Source organism: Mugil cephalus, chromosome 4 (assembly GCF_022458985.1).
Source record: "Mugil cephalus isolate CIBA_MC_2020 chromosome 4, CIBA_Mcephalus_1.1, whole genome shotgun sequence".
In the NCBI taxonomy this organism is placed as follows: Eukaryota; Metazoa; Chordata; class Actinopteri; order Mugiliformes; family Mugilidae; genus Mugil; species Mugil cephalus.
In genome coordinates, this window is record NC_061773.1 from 28,346,731 (window position 1) to 28,364,620 (window position 17,890).

General features: G+C 43.0%; 1 protein-coding gene across 11 annotated transcripts in view; it reads right to left on the reverse strand.

The window, feature by feature from the left end:
* The window catches only part of LOC125006529 (band 4.1-like protein 1), a 93,308-nt gene extending 84,535 nt beyond the window's left edge, over positions 1-8,773 (reverse strand). For 3 of the 11 annotated variants that reach the window (XM_047582642.1, XM_047582638.1, XM_047582637.1), the window contains exon 1: positions 8,499-8,772. The gene's annotated coding sequence lies outside the window, so the exon portion shown is untranslated. Of the gene's footprint in view, positions 1-8,498 lie in introns of all 11 variants that reach the window. The other 8 variants (XM_047582646.1, XM_047582643.1, XM_047582647.1 and 5 more) reach the window with 6 other exon arrangements.
* Between the last annotated feature and the right edge of the window lie 9,117 nt (positions 8,774-17,890).

Consider the following 17,890-nt stretch of genomic DNA (forward strand, 5'->3'; position numbering starts at 1 on the left):
GTTAGCATGGTCATAATGTTATGCCTGTTTGGTGCACAGGGGGTAAAATAAAAATGTTTTTTCTCACTTTCACACAACTGTGGGATTAGAAGATGGAGCCAGTATGTCTTTATGCAACCATGTGGAAAGAAATCCCAGGAACATTGCTGACACATCTGGACCAGGAATCATCCTCTTCCAAACAGCTTTCTGCTTTAAGCCTAAAAAGTATAAGTCTCATCTCATCTTCTACTACCGCTTATCCTCGCGGGGGTTGCTGGAGCCTCTCCCAGCTGTCATCAGGCGAGAGGCGGGGTACACCATGGGCACAGGTCGCCAGTCTATCGCAGGGCTAACACACTAAACAAACAACCATTCGCACTCACACCTAGAGTCAATTTAGAATCACCAATTAACCTAACGAGCATGTCTTTGGAGGTGGGAGGAAACTGGAAACCCACCCTGCTCAAAGGGAGGCATCATTGCTCACCACAGAGCCACTGTGCCGCCCCAAGTATAAGTAAATTGTCCACCAGTCTCTGACAGGGTGACAGGTCAAACTACCAGGCCACAGACATAAATCAATCAGTCTAATGAGGAAATTATTACAAGTTATTCCATATACTACAACCGTATTTGCTTTATTGCATAGCTGGAGGCAGCGTGAAGAAGGACGGCTCTGTGGAGGTGGTGGGTGATCAGAGGATGGATCTGAAGCTGTGCTCCCTAATGGAAAACCAATCCCACCACCACCACCATGGTGCTATAACAGCAGTGGGCTGACTGCTTCACCCTCGCTGTGTGAAAGTTTGTACCTCAGATCCTTCCTTCCTGCTGCTGTGATCCTGCTCCCGCTAGACCACATATGTAGAACTACTGTTGGGTCTAATTAGCTATATTTGTATTTATTTAATGTGTTTTACTTTTCTTTCTCTGGTGGTCACTGTCCTCAAACTACACCCCGTGTTTACTGTGGGATAAATGAAAGGCTTGTCTTATTTTATCTTGCCTGAAAGGTATCTACTGATGATTTTTTGTTGTTATTGCTTTGAATAAATGGCATTAACGAGGCATCTTTTCGTCAGTTTTGTCTTTGGTAGCTCACAAATGCAGCATCTAATCTGAAAAACGACTTTGCCAACGTGCTGCAACTGCCAGGAATGTCCAAACATGGGCTCGTGTGTCACTGTGTGCAAGAATGAAGCCGAGAGGCAATCTTGTAATTAAGTCCACTGATAAGACAAGTACATCTTCTGTCGGACGGCTAATGTGTGTTGCACACGCTGTATGTAAAATATCGTTCCCAGTGCATGCCCTAGCAACCACAAAATTCAGCATATCCACAACATTCACTGCAACAGATTAGGTTTCAGGTACTGGGTATGTTTGAAGTAGTAGATAGTCGCGTACAGTGGCATTCCTGGGGGTGGGAGGGATTCAAACTCTCATCTCTGACTTCTGGGTCATGGCTGTTTGGAAATGTAAACAAACTAGCCTGGTACATGAGTCTGGTAACACTACATATTGGATTTCATTAAGGGGCATCTCATACAGGTGACATGCATGAGTGTAACTCTTCTGTCCATCACCCTGCAGATTTTTACCGGGGCATCGAAAATGTATCACGAGGTCCATCTGCATCTGGTGTTTTGGAGTTTCACACAGTCTTTTGCAGCATATGGAGTCTGCTCAGGTATGATTAAGGGTGGGTGTTGGCAAGGACTTCATGATACGGTACGTATCACGATACTTGAGTCACGATACGATACATTATTGCGACATTATGATACTGCGATATCTATTCACTGTGAAACTTTAAATGCAGCTTAAAATACACGTTGTATATATGTACATCAGATGACAGTGATAATTCATTGGACAAATTGAGTCAAAAAACAATATTAATCCAAATGATCCATTTCCAATTTATTGGAAAAAAGTGGTGGTGGATGTGCGGAGGTCGATCATGATCGTCTCAAAGGACTTTTTCCTTTTTCTTTTAAAATCACTATTAAGACATTAGAAATCGATATCGTATCAGAAGAAAAAAATATCGCGATATATTGACACATCGATATTTTTTTCCCAACCATAGTAATGTTGGAGTCATTTGAGTTCAAACTGAAATTATTCTCTGAGGACTTCGAGTCTGTGCTGGTTAAGACGCAGTGACTGAAAGATAATAAGATCAAGTAGCACAATTCAAACAGAACTGACCTTGAGCTGCAACACAGCATGGCAAAGCCACGCATGAGTAGGTCAAGATGATAACATTAAGCCCGACAGAAGACGAAAGATGTGCAGATTCTCACGTCTAATAACATGATGATGATGATATGTGTGTGTGTGCGTCTACAGGACAAGGCTGCAAACACAGCAGAATGAACCACGCAGAAAACAAACAAGGCATGTGACCACAGATTATTACTGACGACGGTAAACACACGCACTCCAGCTTGAGTGTACAAAGTGTAGACTAATGAGTGCGGTTTGTGCCTGAATCTGCCTTCCAACCTGTCTGACCAGTTTAGAAGCCACAGGACGGGGCCTTAAGGGTCGGGGAGTAGTCTGATGATGTATTCCTCCATAGGCTGCCGCTACAAACAGGCAAAGCAACACTTTGACTTTTCTTCTGAGCAGTGTTGTGACACATTACAAAAGTAATGCAATTACTGTAATGCAGGCCATTATACTGCATTGTACTGTCATTAAGCCTAGCTTAGTCATGATGCCGTTCCACATCACATTCTACTGGATGTGTAAATGAGCTACACTGAATGCAATAAGATCTATTGAGAATGCAAAATCCATATTTCCAGTTATTTTTGGTGAAAGTAACTTGTAATGTAATGCCTGACAATTCAAAGACAGTAATATTATAGCTTACCCAACACTGCTTCTGACAGACAAACGTCGGTTTCTAGAAAACAGAAAACAGACAGAAAGCGACAACCTGCACGCAGACTACACCCACCTGCTTCACTCAGCATTTGGTGCACAATCATCTTTCCGTCTAATTACCAGTGAAATATAATGAAGAGGTCAGAGTGTACCCGGCGCCCTTAGCTGAGCCGCATATCTCGTTAACCACACAGTGGCAGTCACAAATGTTAATCACGGAACCATTACCATGGGCCAAATTCAGCTTTACCTACAAAACGCAACTGGTAAAAAATGATTTTGTGCAAATCAATTCGGCCGGATTTTACTGAGCAGCAGTGGGTAAGGTATTGTTGTGAATTCTTCACTTATATTTTGCAACTTTAATCTCGGTAATCCTCTTTTTACTTCCTGTTTTACATATTTATAAATAGTTTGGACAGAGATCGAACCTTAGCACAGATTGAGTTTTCCTCAATTCACCAGCTTTCTGCAGTGTGTTGGACTTGGGCAATCACACGCCCTAATCATCGGGGGGAAAATGAGCGCAGATCAACAATGGAATTAGTCTTCCTCCACAACTGTTGAATGCAAAAGGCTCTAATTAATGAATGCCAAGTGTGAAGTAGCCAAAAGCAAACAATAGCTGCTGGCTCGGTTTGTTGGAAGAGGCAAAAAATAGCTGGAGAAAACATTTCCACAGCAGACCTCGTCTGCCTGAAATATGAATTCAGCTTTACAGTGCACAAGCAAAACTGAGCAGCATTACGGGAGGTATCGGTGCGGCAGATCAAAGCCAGACAACAACATGATGAGTCTCATCCTTGAGAGGCAGGGGATTTGTTGAAGGTATGCAAAGGACAAGGAAAAGGAAGGGGGGGGAAAATGGAGAAGTTGCTGACTCACTGTAATCATGAGGCTGAGGCAAGCTGAGCCACTGCTGCTCAGGGTAAAGCTCCCTGCCTCTCCTTCAGAAGGACAAGGTGATGCTTCTCTGCGACTCTGAAGAGCCTACGACTGAAGCTAGGAAATAAAAAGGAGATATAAAACTGTCCGCTGAGATGAAATAGCTCCTCTTCCTCCATTCTTACATCTCAGAGCAGGCACAATGATGCAAGTCTAAAGGAGGCAATAATTTGCCCAACGCTAAAAATAAAACCCAAACGACAGTGCTGGCGACCCCCCGGACACACTGTTCCACAATTCAATTTTGACAGGACTGCAGTTGATGCAGGAGACTTAACTCGATTCCCATAAAGCAAACGCGCAGGGCCACTGTGATTACCGTTGGCAGGCTGGGCAGCAGTGATGTTGTGACGTCCGTTTTTAGTTTATTCCAAATAGAGCTGACAACAGAGCATGTACGACAGAATAAGATTATGTCTCTGTGCGCGTTCCCTGAACAAACACACGGCTGCAGTCCACTGTGCTGCTGTAATACGACTGAAACAACAGCCGTATCAGCTGACAGTCAATAACACAGTGCTACTACTCGTCTCTTATCAGGTATCTCATTAGCTACGCAGTGCGTAAACAGTGTTTGACTGAGTAGTAAATAATCATCAGGACCAAGCGCTGTTTAAAGAGATGGATGACGTGAAAACTTCCCGGAAATAAAACTATGTCGGCATCATATTTTGCCATGTGATAAAAGTTCGAGATAGTGTTTTTGATGTTTTGGTTTTGGCACCAAAATATACAGCATGACGACGTAGTGACAGTGTTCGTCTCCAGCTTCCCTCTGTTTAGCCTCCAGCGAACGTCGTGACATCGCAGTGTCTTACACCAAAAAAAAAAAGTTAGTTTCAAATCACTAAATTTTAATTCAAGATTCAAGATCTGTTTATTGATCCATGCAGCGAAATTATTTTGTTGAGTCACAAGATAAGAAAAATCATATATGAACAAGACATAACAATAAAATAAAATAAGAATGGAGTATAAGTAAAATTTACATAAAATATACAGTAAATAAAACACTTAGTTAAGTGTCCTGTGTGCGGTCAGTGCAATCAGCCAGACCATTTATGTTTAACCACAGTTAGAGTTGTGCAAGGGACAAATTGGTCAAATCAGTGGGAGAGTACTCCACATAAAATCACTAGTATATGAATAGTCAAGGCGGCAGGAGGTATGTAAAACATCGATAGTATGTCTCCACCCTGGTCCGGCTGTAAATTACATCTTCAGGATATGATGGCAGCTGCCATTTCCACGATACTTTAGCTTCACTTTTATGTCGTCCCTAAACCTCCGAAACCTGCCTGTAGTGTTAGAATAAACATGGATTTCAAATTTAAATGACATTTAAATTTAAGACAACTGGGATAAAGCTTTATGTTTTTCAGCCAATCAAAACAACGGCTCTTCCTCTTCTTCTATCAGCAGCTCGCTATCTGCCTTTTTCCGTCCATGTCTTCTCGGATGCATGTGTGGAATGTGCCCCACATATGCACACATGCACATTTGTGGGATGTGTTGAGGCACATGTTACGAGTCCACAACTGTCCATGTTCTTCCTGAAATATGACCGAGGCTCATGATTTAAAGGTTGAAATAATACTCTGCAAAGTTAATGTTCAGATTAGTCTTGGTGAAATTAACTGTATAAAATCTGGAGACATGTGCGACAAACTGGTGACATGAAGAGATGAAGTAAGGTGTAAAATCTGGCATTATGGGAATTGTAGCATCCAGGGTTTTTCCGAGCATGACTTCATAGGAACCCAGGATGTCTTCGTTATTACTGCACCAGATTTGAAAATGTCCATTTAGTTTTTGGTTTATTTGTAGAGTCTGGAGTTTTAATGAAGCAGGTCCCTTTCAGAGTGGGCTGAGATGGACCTCTCAGCTAATGTGGTGTAGACACATTATCATTATGGGGCATGTTTCACCAGTTCAGAGGAAAAGAAATAATATCTCTGCATGCGACCAATCAGAGCCAAATTCAACTCTGTGACGCTCAGATGACGCGTATGACTACGTCGCTGTTATTTTCCTGTCCATCACCACCCAAATGTTTTGAACGGAATGAATCCAGACCAGTTTTCTGTGACAAAACTCTAGTTTGTCATCACTCTTTAACGTTCCTACATCCTCCTTCCTAAACTGTCAGCCTCAGTGGCTTATCACGGTTTATGACTAGTGTTACAAGCATTTTGTCTGCACGTCTTTTACATGTCGTAACCGCGAGGTCGGGAGTTCCTCTGAAAAAAACACGCCAATACACAATCGTTCACCTTCCACATCACATCTTGTACATGCATGTAATGTGTCCGCAATCTGGATGCAGCCTGAGTAAAAACAGCTGTAAACAGACGCACATACAGCTACACACAATAGTTTACGTTTTTTTTAGCACTGCGGCTTGATATATTCCCAATTTTAAGGTTTATTAGACAGGGTTACAAGTGCATCCAATGGTTTGGCATTTAGTAGTGTTGTGCAGTGTAGCGTAGTGTATTTGATTGTGTATCACTGGGTTTCTGCAGGCAGCAAGAGATGTGACCGCGCTCATCAAATTACAAAAACACGGCAGGTCAAAAAACCTTCAGCTGGGCAGCTGGGCCAACAGCAATGACAGCCAAGCGCAGGACACGCACACACAAACAAACACAACCTGTTGCACGCCCTGTCATCATTGTTGGTAACATCAGGGTGACCCCCACCACAATTATGCAGCATCCCAAGTGCTCCGGGATGTAGAGAGGGAACTACGACTCGAGCAGGAGACAGCCAATAGGAACTATTCCTCCTCTGTGACACTTAGAAGCCACTAACTGCCCTCTTTCTCCGACAGAGATGTAGAAATGGTTGCGTTAACTTGCAAGTGCAAAGAACGACGCCTCAAGAGAGACACAGAGGAGAGGAGGGCTGCTTCAGATGCCTCATACAGGCTCATTTGAATTGCAAATAGCGCGAGGCAGCATGCTGGGCTGTGAAAATCCCGGCAGCACCCGCGGGTATCTGAACCCACACACAAACACTGACACGTACACACTAGTAGCAAGACGTTGTGTACGCATGCACGCTACAGTAAGAGGAAAAGAAACCACTGACAATCTTTTTGGTTTGTATCTCAACTTCGCGCGAACGCAAACATGGGAGCACTGACGGGTAAACACGGGAGGAACTGGTGCCGAGATGAGGTAATGGCTCCCCGGCAGTTAGACGAGGGAGAAGAAGTATCAGGTGATACTTGGAGCGGAGGCTGACTAGGCAAGGATGACGCAGTGGGCGCAAGAGTGTGTCCAATGTTGACAAGATGGATGCGGTGTGACAGCAGGTCTGCCAGCTGCGGCTGACAGCGCACGTGCAGCCTAGAGGAAGAGTGTGACGAAGTCTTATGAGTCCACCTGTACAACAGCAGGGAGTGGGTCAGAGCACTGCAGGGGAGGACGGAGCCACCCACCTGGTCGGATACACACACAAGACACAAGAATGAGGCAGAACCATGCAAACTAATGGCATTTGTAAGGTTCAGAAATGTCATTTTATGAAGTTGAGAGTCTACAAAAGATTCTACACTATAAACTGATCACTCTACAGGAGGCAGAGTAGCAGTTTATCTGGCAGACAAAAGCTCAAACGCTTCTACCGGACCATCCCAGAGCCGTGCCTCTTCAATACTGTACATAATTCCACATAACTGGTATAAGCCAGGGGCCAAAGGTGAGGCCCTTTCCATACATGGACCTGCCTCAGCATGCAGGCAAACAAAAAAAAAAAAAGAGTGTGGCTTCATGTCTGTAGACAACTGTCTCCACAGCATTCAGCTAAGTCAACATGTCACTCCGTCTACACGCCACTGACGGACTCAGTCATTGTGAGTTAAAACGGGACAAAAAAAACACGAGCCATGAATCCATAAATCACTTTGTTTTTAGATACGTTTCCACTTTGTGTAGGCAAGGCAGAGGTGATGATGAGAGGGTTTGACAATGGCAAACATTGTGTAAGTCCTCAGTGTGTGTGTGTGTGTGTGTATGTGTGTGTGTGTGCGCGCAGTGTGGCTGTTGCATAATTAGTGATGGGTGTGTTTGGGAATATACTGACTAGGCCAATAGGAGATGTAGTTTCCCTTGACAGGCTAGGACACAAACCGAACAGCTGATTTCTGAGGAGCAGCAACTTTAAAGAGAGAGAAAAAAACAAACTGAAAATCAAGGGTGTGGGTGAGGGTGTCACCTGTGAAAGGACTGTGTATGTGCATGTGAGGGTGTGTTGTGGGGGGGTGTGAACAACCTGGTTGCAATGTTTCTGAACGGGGAAGAGAAAAAAAAACGGCACTGACTTTGCCAGTGGGCACAAAACGACGCCACAACTTCCAACCACTTCTTCTTCTTCTTCTCCACCACTATGGTATTTATCCCCCGGCAGAGGACGCGGCAAGCAAGCAAGCGGGCAAAGTCCATGCGCCTTATAAAATAATCTGGCCTGTGGAGCAGCTGCAGCTTGAATAAATGCCTTCTCACTGCAGCACAACGAGACTGGAACAAAGCGCCGAAATCACCGGCGAATTACGCGTAAAAGACGTTTATTGGAAAACGTCAAATCCCCGACATTCAGTCACACCAAGACAGCGCTTCTACCGAGCATGAGCAGCGACGGGAGACAGAAATATGAATATTTCAACATACCCTCCTGCCAGACAGTATCCAGGGGAGGAACATGGATGGTGCGCACCGGGGGTGGTCAGTCCTGCTCCTGCCGCCGCCGCCGCCGCTCCGTGTGTATTCCCTTGGCTGAAGGGAAAGGGAGTGTGTCGGTGTTTTGCCGGCGAAAAGCCTAATGAGAGAGAGGAGGAGCAGAGAGAAAGAGGGAGGGACGCTGTCAGATGCAGGGAGGCAGGAGGACACGCTCACACAAACACACGCCGACACACACCCCGGGACTGTCAGTGCGTTAAGGAGGGAATGCGTAAAGCCAAACAACGCCTGTGTCATCCCTGCAAAAAAAAAAAAAAAAAAAAAAAAAAAAAAAAATGCCTCCCCAACCCCTCTGTCAACATGTACTCAAATCTAAAATAAACGTCCGGGGAAATGCCAACAAGGTGACATAATCCCTTATTGTTTCCACAGAAGCTGCAGCCCGTGTTAGGACCGAGGCGACAATTTGAAAGATTTGCACCATTAAAACGTGTTTTGCATTGTCCGCCAGTCAAGTGAAGATGTTTCATTTTGAGACACGGCTAAAATATTTAAAGCCCCCCAGAAACTACACGTGAGGAGCTGCTGTTATTTCTCGCAGTGTCGTCAGGATGGATGGAACGAGCCCTTTGATTTCATCACTTGTGAGTCAACAGCCATCAACACACAGACCCAACTCCCTCACCTTTGCACACACATGATGGGATTTATTAGCACAAAGGGCAACGTGCCCCCGAGCCCCTCCGTCCCTCCCCGCTGCTGTAAACTGTAAAAATAATGTGAACTGGACCGTGAAAAGGGAATGCGACGGCGGTATCAGTTCCCCCATTGGTGCCTGCTAAATTAACAAGGTGTTATTTTGAGAAGCAAACTGGGTCTGATATCATTAATCACTGATGAGAGGCTGATTGGATTAATCACTGCCAGTTTTCTTACAAAAGCGGTGAAGAATAATCCACTTATTAGAGCATTAATGCAGCACCGCCATACATTATATACGGTAGCTTAACCTACAAGGTCACTACAAGCTCGGAACAGTTGCTCTGATGATCCTGTGCCAGGGCCGGAGTGAGGCCGTGAGGGGCCCGGGGCTCCAGAACTCCAGGGGCCCCACAAGCTCCGTGTAATTAAAGCATGTTAGTATCATAGTGCGGTTTAAAGGGTGGGTTTGCTTCAACATTTTGGACACACAATCTATCCATTTACATTTAACATCATTTGCACATTGATGTTTTGCACCAGTTATTTTATATTTAATGTGTCTTTTATGTTCTTCCTCTAAGATTGTATTTTTGTTTGGCATTTGGGTGAACAGCAAAAGAAGAATTTCATTTTACACTGAAAACCTCTGTACTGTATGTACACTATCCATCTATCCATCTGTCTCCGTCCATAAATGCTTGTTCCTCGTCAAAGCTTCATGTGGTTCAAGATTCTGATGAGTTACGCAGAAAAGGGAGCTTCAAGCAAAAACAAGGAGCTGACTAGTTCACTTCTTTTTCCATGTCATTAGGCTCAACCGCCTCAAGTATATGACATAATTTGAGAATATATCTTGCAACACAAAAGGCTCCCGACAGCCTTTTAGTTACACACACACACACACACACACACACACACACACACACACACACACACACACACACATATATGCAAGTATACTCCACATTTAAAAGAAAGTAACGTGTAATATTTCTGAGTTTGACCTTTTTAAATTAGATGGATCTCGTTGGGTCTCCGGATTTAAATCTCATTCAGACACCTTCTTTGCTTGGGCTCATTTCTCCATACCTCTATAATCACTGCTGTCATATCTAAAGGGACATATATATACCTACTTTTAAGAGGTTACTCTAAAGGTCGATGGAAAACTTCACAGAACTCAGATGCTTTATTTGAGATGTTTGGGTTTCTGCTGCATTAGTCTGTGTTTCCACTCCCCCAAGCGGTGGGGGTTAATGACCGACCTTGTCGCAGGTAGCGGTAGCATCAGGCTCATTAGTAACAGGCTGCTGCACTAGAATTCCTCAGTATAAATTCAGAAATCTTGTGATAATTAACAATCCAAGTAAAGCTTCTTGTCCCTCCAGTAATTTAAATGATTGTCTTTGTTGTTCATTATAAAGAAAATTAGTGTCGGTATGTGCTTTCAATGCATAATCTGTTGTAGCTGATGAGTAGCTGTTCCAGGGGTGTTTTTGTCCTAGAGCACCAGAGTAGGTTAGTCCAGATATTTTTTATTGCTCCAAACAAACTGTGAAGGAAAAAGCAAAATGTAATATTAGTAAAGTAAAGACTTCACTGTGCTACAACACCCAAGGATCACATCATTTTCTCCACTCCTTTAGATTTTTCCTGTTGCTTGTAACGCACCGATTTATTTTTAATTTTTTCCCACGGTTGCATCAGCAGGACATTTTCTCAAAGAGAATTACATGGTGGATGTGTGTAGAACATGAAAGTGTTGCTGGGCTTTTGAAAACAAACCCACTGCACCATGCTACATAAGACTTAGAAGAAAAATAAAATGAAGATACTTTACTGATGTAGCCACTGATATGCAGCGCACTTTGAAGCTCTTCTTTAAATTGCAAGTGGACAAATCAGTGAGAACTAGTTTTTAAAAAACAAACTGTTTAATAATAAAGCGTCTCCCTCTTCTTTCTCCTTCTCCTCTTCTGCAGCAGGAAGCAACAATGTCCATTCAGAAGGCTCACAACAAACGGAGAGCTGGGAGTGTAAAGAGACGATGACCTGGCCTTGGAGCAAAGTGAAACAGACAGCGGAAATGCATATTCATGGACAATGAGATGTCAGAATGGAAATAGGCTGATCCTGGGGACCGGCCCTCTGCTCACAATTTAATTATCCAAACGGGCTGAGCAAGCACGGAGACATGACGCAGTGCTGCTGGTCTGTGTTCCACCAGTGACTCAGACTCGTGTTTCGCAGCATGTGTCCTGCTGCGTGTCCTTTGAAACGTGAGGTTGTGATGATTCATTAGTATAATTTACAAGCTGATCCGCTTCGTTAAAAGATGCACAATGTAAACATGTTCATGGGGAACCTGGCAAAACAAAACAGAAAACACTGCGGCACATTAGTTTCCAAAGCAGTTGTGACTCATCAGAGAATGGACGTGGGCCCTCTGAGGGTTGGTGGGGGCCATTTCGAGGGGAGGGGCCTCTGTGGATCATCCCACAGATACTTGATCAGTTTGGGATCTAGTGAATCTGGAGGCCAGGTCAACACCTTGTGCTGTTTTTCATGTTTTTTTTTTAATTATTCCTAAAGCGTTTTTTGTGTGTGTGTGCTGCCATGAAGGAGTGTCACTATGATGAGGTGGGGGGGCCTGGTCTGGTCTAGGTGGGTGCTACATGTCTAAGCAACATCTAAATGAATGAATGTCAGGTCCAAACAACTGATTTGTCACAAGACCGTCAATGTTATTTCCTTTTCCTGTCAGTGGTCATAATGTTGTGGCATAATGATCAGTGTGATGATATATGACATTATCTGATTAAGTTATGTGCTCATACCTTTTGGTATATGTATGTGTTGATTTCTTTTATCATATATTATATAATTCCTTTGCCTTCAGTGACAAATTCCCTGCAATCAGAACTCATCTCAGCTCAACTTTATTTATTTAAATAATGTTTTGAACAACAGCTACAGTCAAGAGAAAGTGTTGTACACGGGTAAAATAGGAGCGTAAAACATAAAACAATTAAAAGCAATAAGGCAATAAAACAATAAAAACATTAAAAAGCAATAAAACAATAGAAAATAATAATAACAGGAAGCACTAAAAGCACCAAACAAGGGCAAACTCTCATGCAGGATTGAAGACCAAGGAATAAAAATGGGTTTTAAACATTTAAACTAACAGTTTGACTTTATTCTCCGAGCTGTTACATTTGCAAACAGGTTCAGTAGAAGAGATGTGTACAGCTTGACCCATATAAATTATACTACAGAGTGGCCACTGCCATTGACCTCTGTGTAGTTCTGCCCTTCACTTTTTATTTTGTATTTTCTAAATCACCTCGAGTATGAATGACTTGTGTTTGCAAACTCTCCCCTCAGATTGCCTCTTCACATATGAATTTCAAATAGGACAGTAAGCTCTGCTAGCAGGAGAGTAAATATGTTCTATTTGTTGCTTTCAGCCAGTTTGTCCATGGATCAGATCAGTGTTTCATGTCACTGTGACCTTTCTGTGGATCCTACCATCAGGTGGCACTACATTTGTAAATCTGACACTATTAGCTGTGGCATTAAAGGTCCCACATTATGCAAAAATTCACTTTATAAAGGTTATATGTGTCCCCATAGTCTGTGTACGAGGCCCCGGAAGTGAAAAAAATTCTGTCACTTCCCTCACATGCTCCACTTTTTAGCAAATGTGAGCTCAAACAGGCAGATCTGAGATTTTTCCCTTCTTAACGTCATGCCGGGAAATGACCACTCCCCCTGGAAGAGGATACTACCTTTGACCTGCCCCCAGGATAGATGAGCCCGCCCTCTAAAATTACCGAGCATTCCAGCATTTCACGGAGGACTCCTTTCTAAACATGGGTCCATGCAAAGCAACAAAACAGCAACTGTCTGTGACACAACTACAAACGTGGGAACTCTAAACTATTTAATTTTGTGTTGCCTACTTAGCGCGATAGCCTGTAAACACGTCCCTGTAACATAAGCGCTGCATGTTTACGATTTTTTTCTTTATCTTCCAATATAAATAAGACATAATTAATCTATTAGCGCTGCAGCTAACGTAGCTCAGTTACGGTTGCTAACATTTGTGTCAAACTTTAATAATATATATATACTAACGCCAGCAACAGCCGCATGCTCTCTCCGAGAGGGGCGTGGACAAACACGGCTCATTAGCATTTAAAGGTACAGACACAGAAGTAGTCTGTTCTCAGCAGAACTCACTAAAATGACATTTTGACTGGCTGAAACTCAGGATCAAGGCTCAATTTGGGGGTTATACACTTTGCAAACAATGATGTTCGACCTCTGACATGAAATTGTTCAAAAAAATATGGGACCTTTAATGTCTGAAATGTGTAAGACTTTAAAGAGCGACTTAAACTGGACTGATGCTCCGTCTTTACAGCTTGTCAAATAGCATTTAGAAACCTCTGTCTTCACACGTTTTCCCAACCTCGGTCCAGGGGATGACTGTGTTTCACACCACCAGTAACTTTCCAGAAGAACAACGATCCAGCGTTTACTTTACCTCATGCTGCGATTGCGAAGCTGTGCGGAGCAGGAGCCGCGCTTCGCTTTCTAGCTCCCTTTGAAACGACGAAACGTTAAAACACCACCATAACCGGTAGAAATAGAGATCCTTTTGCAGAGTCCTATTGCTGTGTCTGTATGATGCAGTGGTTTACAATTTCATGGAGGGAGGGTTTCTTTGGCTCCAGGCTGTGGATGAACTGCAGACAACAGCAGCAGCAGCAGCCAAAACCACAGAGCTCTTTGTTACACATCAACCTTTAATCCATGTCCCTCGTCACAGCGCTGGGTCGGCTCGGGTCAGGTCTTCCCAAAAATTAGAGCTGATTGATAATCTATAGGGGATCCTTCAAATGGCCCTTTTTAATCCTGCTGTAAGCTGCAGGTTGCTAATCAAAGACGGGATTAATACTCAATGTGAAGCACAGGTGCTGCTCGGTTGCTGGTGTGTGGTGCTTCCAGTGCTGTTTCCAAATAAGACTGAACTTCATGATTATTTCATTCACTCCATGTCTCTTCCCACCAGCAAGGTTTCTCACCACAGCACGCGCTGGGTTGAAGGTAAGGGAAGAACAGAGAGGTCGTCCGCCACATGGTTAATGCAAAGAGACAGATGCTCGCATTCACACTGTAGAGGAGTCTGTCTGAACTTAACTTTAAACAGTTGTATTGAATATTAAAGTGTTGCCTGGCCAAGTGAATTTCACGTACACCAATCAGGCATCTCCCCTGTTCCTCCAGTTGAGACTAATCAGAGAGTGGACATGAACCTTCGGAGAGTGAATCTGGAGGCCAGGTCAACACCTTGTGCAGATCTTCATGTTGTTTTTAGTTGTTGCTAGTGTTTTTGTGTCTGCGTCAGGCTGCTTCCTGCTGAGGACGGCTGCTGCCATCAAGGAGTGTCATTAATATGGGGTGGGGCAGTTCTGGTCTGGGTGGGTGCTACATGTCTAAGTAACATCCACATGAATGAATACAAGGTCCAAAAGTTTACCAGAGGAACATTAAATTATCACAAGATGGTCGATGTTATTTAGTTCACCTGTCAGTAGTCATAATGTTGTGGCTAATCAGTGTATGAAATACAGTTAAGGAAATATTCTTCTTCTTTTTCTTAGTTTACCATGAAAAATTGTGATGTGTTCAATGCTTATTTTATCCGCTGCAGATATATCATCAGTCTTTCCTGCAGATTAAGTCAAAGTAGATTAAGAATTTAAAATAACCAGTGTGTCCCTTTAAGTTAGATTTATTTTTCTTTCATCGTGTGTTTCACACAGACGGGAATAAAATCTGGGACTGTGTAATGTCCCACTGAGCATCAGTGGACGAGCATTAGCATTATATGAACTGTTACTAAAGAGCAGTACTTAAGGGAAAATGTCCCTTCTCATCTTTTATTCTCATTGCTACCAGTTAGCTCATGTGTTTATCTAAACCAGGCACATCCCAAATGATTTTCCTCCCAATGTGACAAAGCCTGGTGTGAAATGATAAAGTGGTCCCATCCCAGTGATTTACAGCCTTTTTGGAGAGGTTCATAAGAGACCTGCAGCATCCTGTCTCTTCCTTGTAGGATGTTTTTTTTCCTCTCTCTCTCCTCCTATCTGTGGCCAGGACATGGCTTTTCCTTTTCTTCATTTGTTCCACCAGCACATGTTACACAAACTCAAAATGTCACGTTTCAGGTGAAAATCTGGTGGACGCATTTATTCTTGCACAGGTTTGAAGGTTTTTCCAATGTGACCCCTGTACTTTGACAAAATGATCGAGGCCACTCAAATAAACATCATGAGACCTTCAGAGGAAGCTCTTAACCTATGAGAATAATAACGGAGCAAAACATAGTCCATATTTCTGAAAAATGACCTTCCAGAAGACAAAAATGTTTTGAAAGTCACTATATTCTTTAAGCAAAGGAACCTCTAACCTTGGTATATGTTGTCTGAACTATTCCGTATTAGTTTTTCCTCTCCCTTCACTCGACAGCGCTGAGATGCCCGGCTTTTCTGATTATTCTGGGCACAAAACTCTCTGCGGTTCTTATTCCTGGGAGCCGTACATGTCCTCTCACTGCACGTATCTGTGCAGCGTCACGGGTCAGAGGGGAACCCGCCTGTCATGCTCCACCGTGCATGTGTGTCTGGACAGCTCTGATGATTGCAGTCGACAGCACAGCAGCCTTCGCAGCTGCACAGGAAACCAACCGTGACATCCTGAAACTCAAACAAACCCCTTCTAGCATCTGGTCATACCGACAATAACATGGGGCCGACTCCACGACACCTCCACTCAGGGGCGCTGTGGTCAGAACGTCCCTCTGGGTCTCAGCCTCAGCCTCATAACAACAACAACAACAACAGTGACGACGACGACTGTTGCACTCCTGCTACGTTACTGATTGAAAGTAATGCAGATTTCAATATCATAGCTCAGGTGTTACTCATTAATCTGTTTGTAAATATTGACCTTCACAGCTTTTACACTTGTTTTCACATCATCCAGTCAGCTCTTCCAAATTTAGGCTACCGTGGGATGAAAAGACTGAATCATATCAAGAATTCAAGGTAAATGTTTACATGTGTCCCTATTATATTAGTTTATATCCCCAGATATAAAGTTTATTAGTAACTTTCTCATTTGATTTTTTTATGATCAAAATAGTGGTAAAATAGTGTGAAATGTTTCGATTGCGTTGCATCACGTAGCAATAGAAGTTTATGCCTAAGGGAAGCATGTATAATGTGAATAATATTGGTCCTAGCACAGAACCCTGAGGAACTCCACAGCTTGAGAATCATTGTTTACATGGAGAAACTGAAACCTGCGTGACAGATAGGATTCAAACCAGTCTAATGCAGTTCCTGTAATCTTGAAAACACTTTCAAGTCTCCATAGAAGAATACTGTGATCAGTATTATAGAGACCAGTCCACTGTCTGAAGCCTTGAGGAGATCATTGGTAACTTTATCCAGAGTCGTTTCTGTTCTATGATGAGCTCTAAAACCTGACTGAAATTCTTCAAACTGACCATTTCTGTTTAAATGTTCACACAACTGATTGGCAACAACCTTTTCTAAAAACGTTACAGATAAAACGAAGGTCGGGAATTGACCTGCAGTTGGCTGAAAATATCTGGGTCAAGAGTAGATTTTTAAGTAAAAGTTTAATTACAGCAGCTTTAAAAGACTGGGACACATGTCCTGTTAATAAAGATGCGTTTATTTGATTTAATATGGAGGTGTTAATTGATGGAAAAACCTCCTTGAGCAATTTAGTCGGGATGAACCTGATAACAAACAGCTAATGGGGCAGCTAATAAGACAGGAGTTTACCAGACACATGACAGCCCATTATTCTTTTTAGTTTCTTAGTTATTTTACACAATTTACGCTGATCAGCCACAACTTCAGTGTTGTGATTGGAAAATTTTGGACCTTGCATTCATTCAAGTGGATGTTACTTAGACATGTAGCACCCACCTAGACCAGACCAGGCCCCCCCACCCCATAGAAATGACACTGCTTGATGGCAGCAGGATGCAGCCTAACAGACACAAAAACAACTAAAAAGAAAAAAACATGAAGAACAAATGTACTAATTTACTAACTTATTATCTGTGGGATAATCCCCTTAGAAGGTCCATGTCCATTCTCTGGTGAGTCACAACTGTTTTGGAGGCCTACACAATACTAGGAAGGTGGTCATAATGTTATGCCTGACTGGTGTATGTGCACTGGCTGAGGGGAGGACGATGGTGACCTTATCCGCATGTTTCCATTGTGTCCGTGGCAATTACTTAGTTAGAGCCTGTTTAGTTTCTGGCACCAAGGTACCGCCCAGAAAAACTGGCTCCGCTTTTCCCACAATTTGTACTGTTGCCTCAGCATAACAACGAGCGGGGTGACACATTTTATTGTTTATTCCTAGTGGAAAAGCTCAAATTGGGAGCCGAAACCGACACAGCTTCAGCTGCACCTTGTAATTGTTTTACATTACACCTGGTCCATCATTAACACAAAAAAAATATTCTTCGGTGCAGCTTTAAGTTTTAAATATTCTGTGTCAGTGCAAACAACATCTGTGTTCATGTTATTTTTTTTTCCTCTTTCAAAGACGAGTACTAC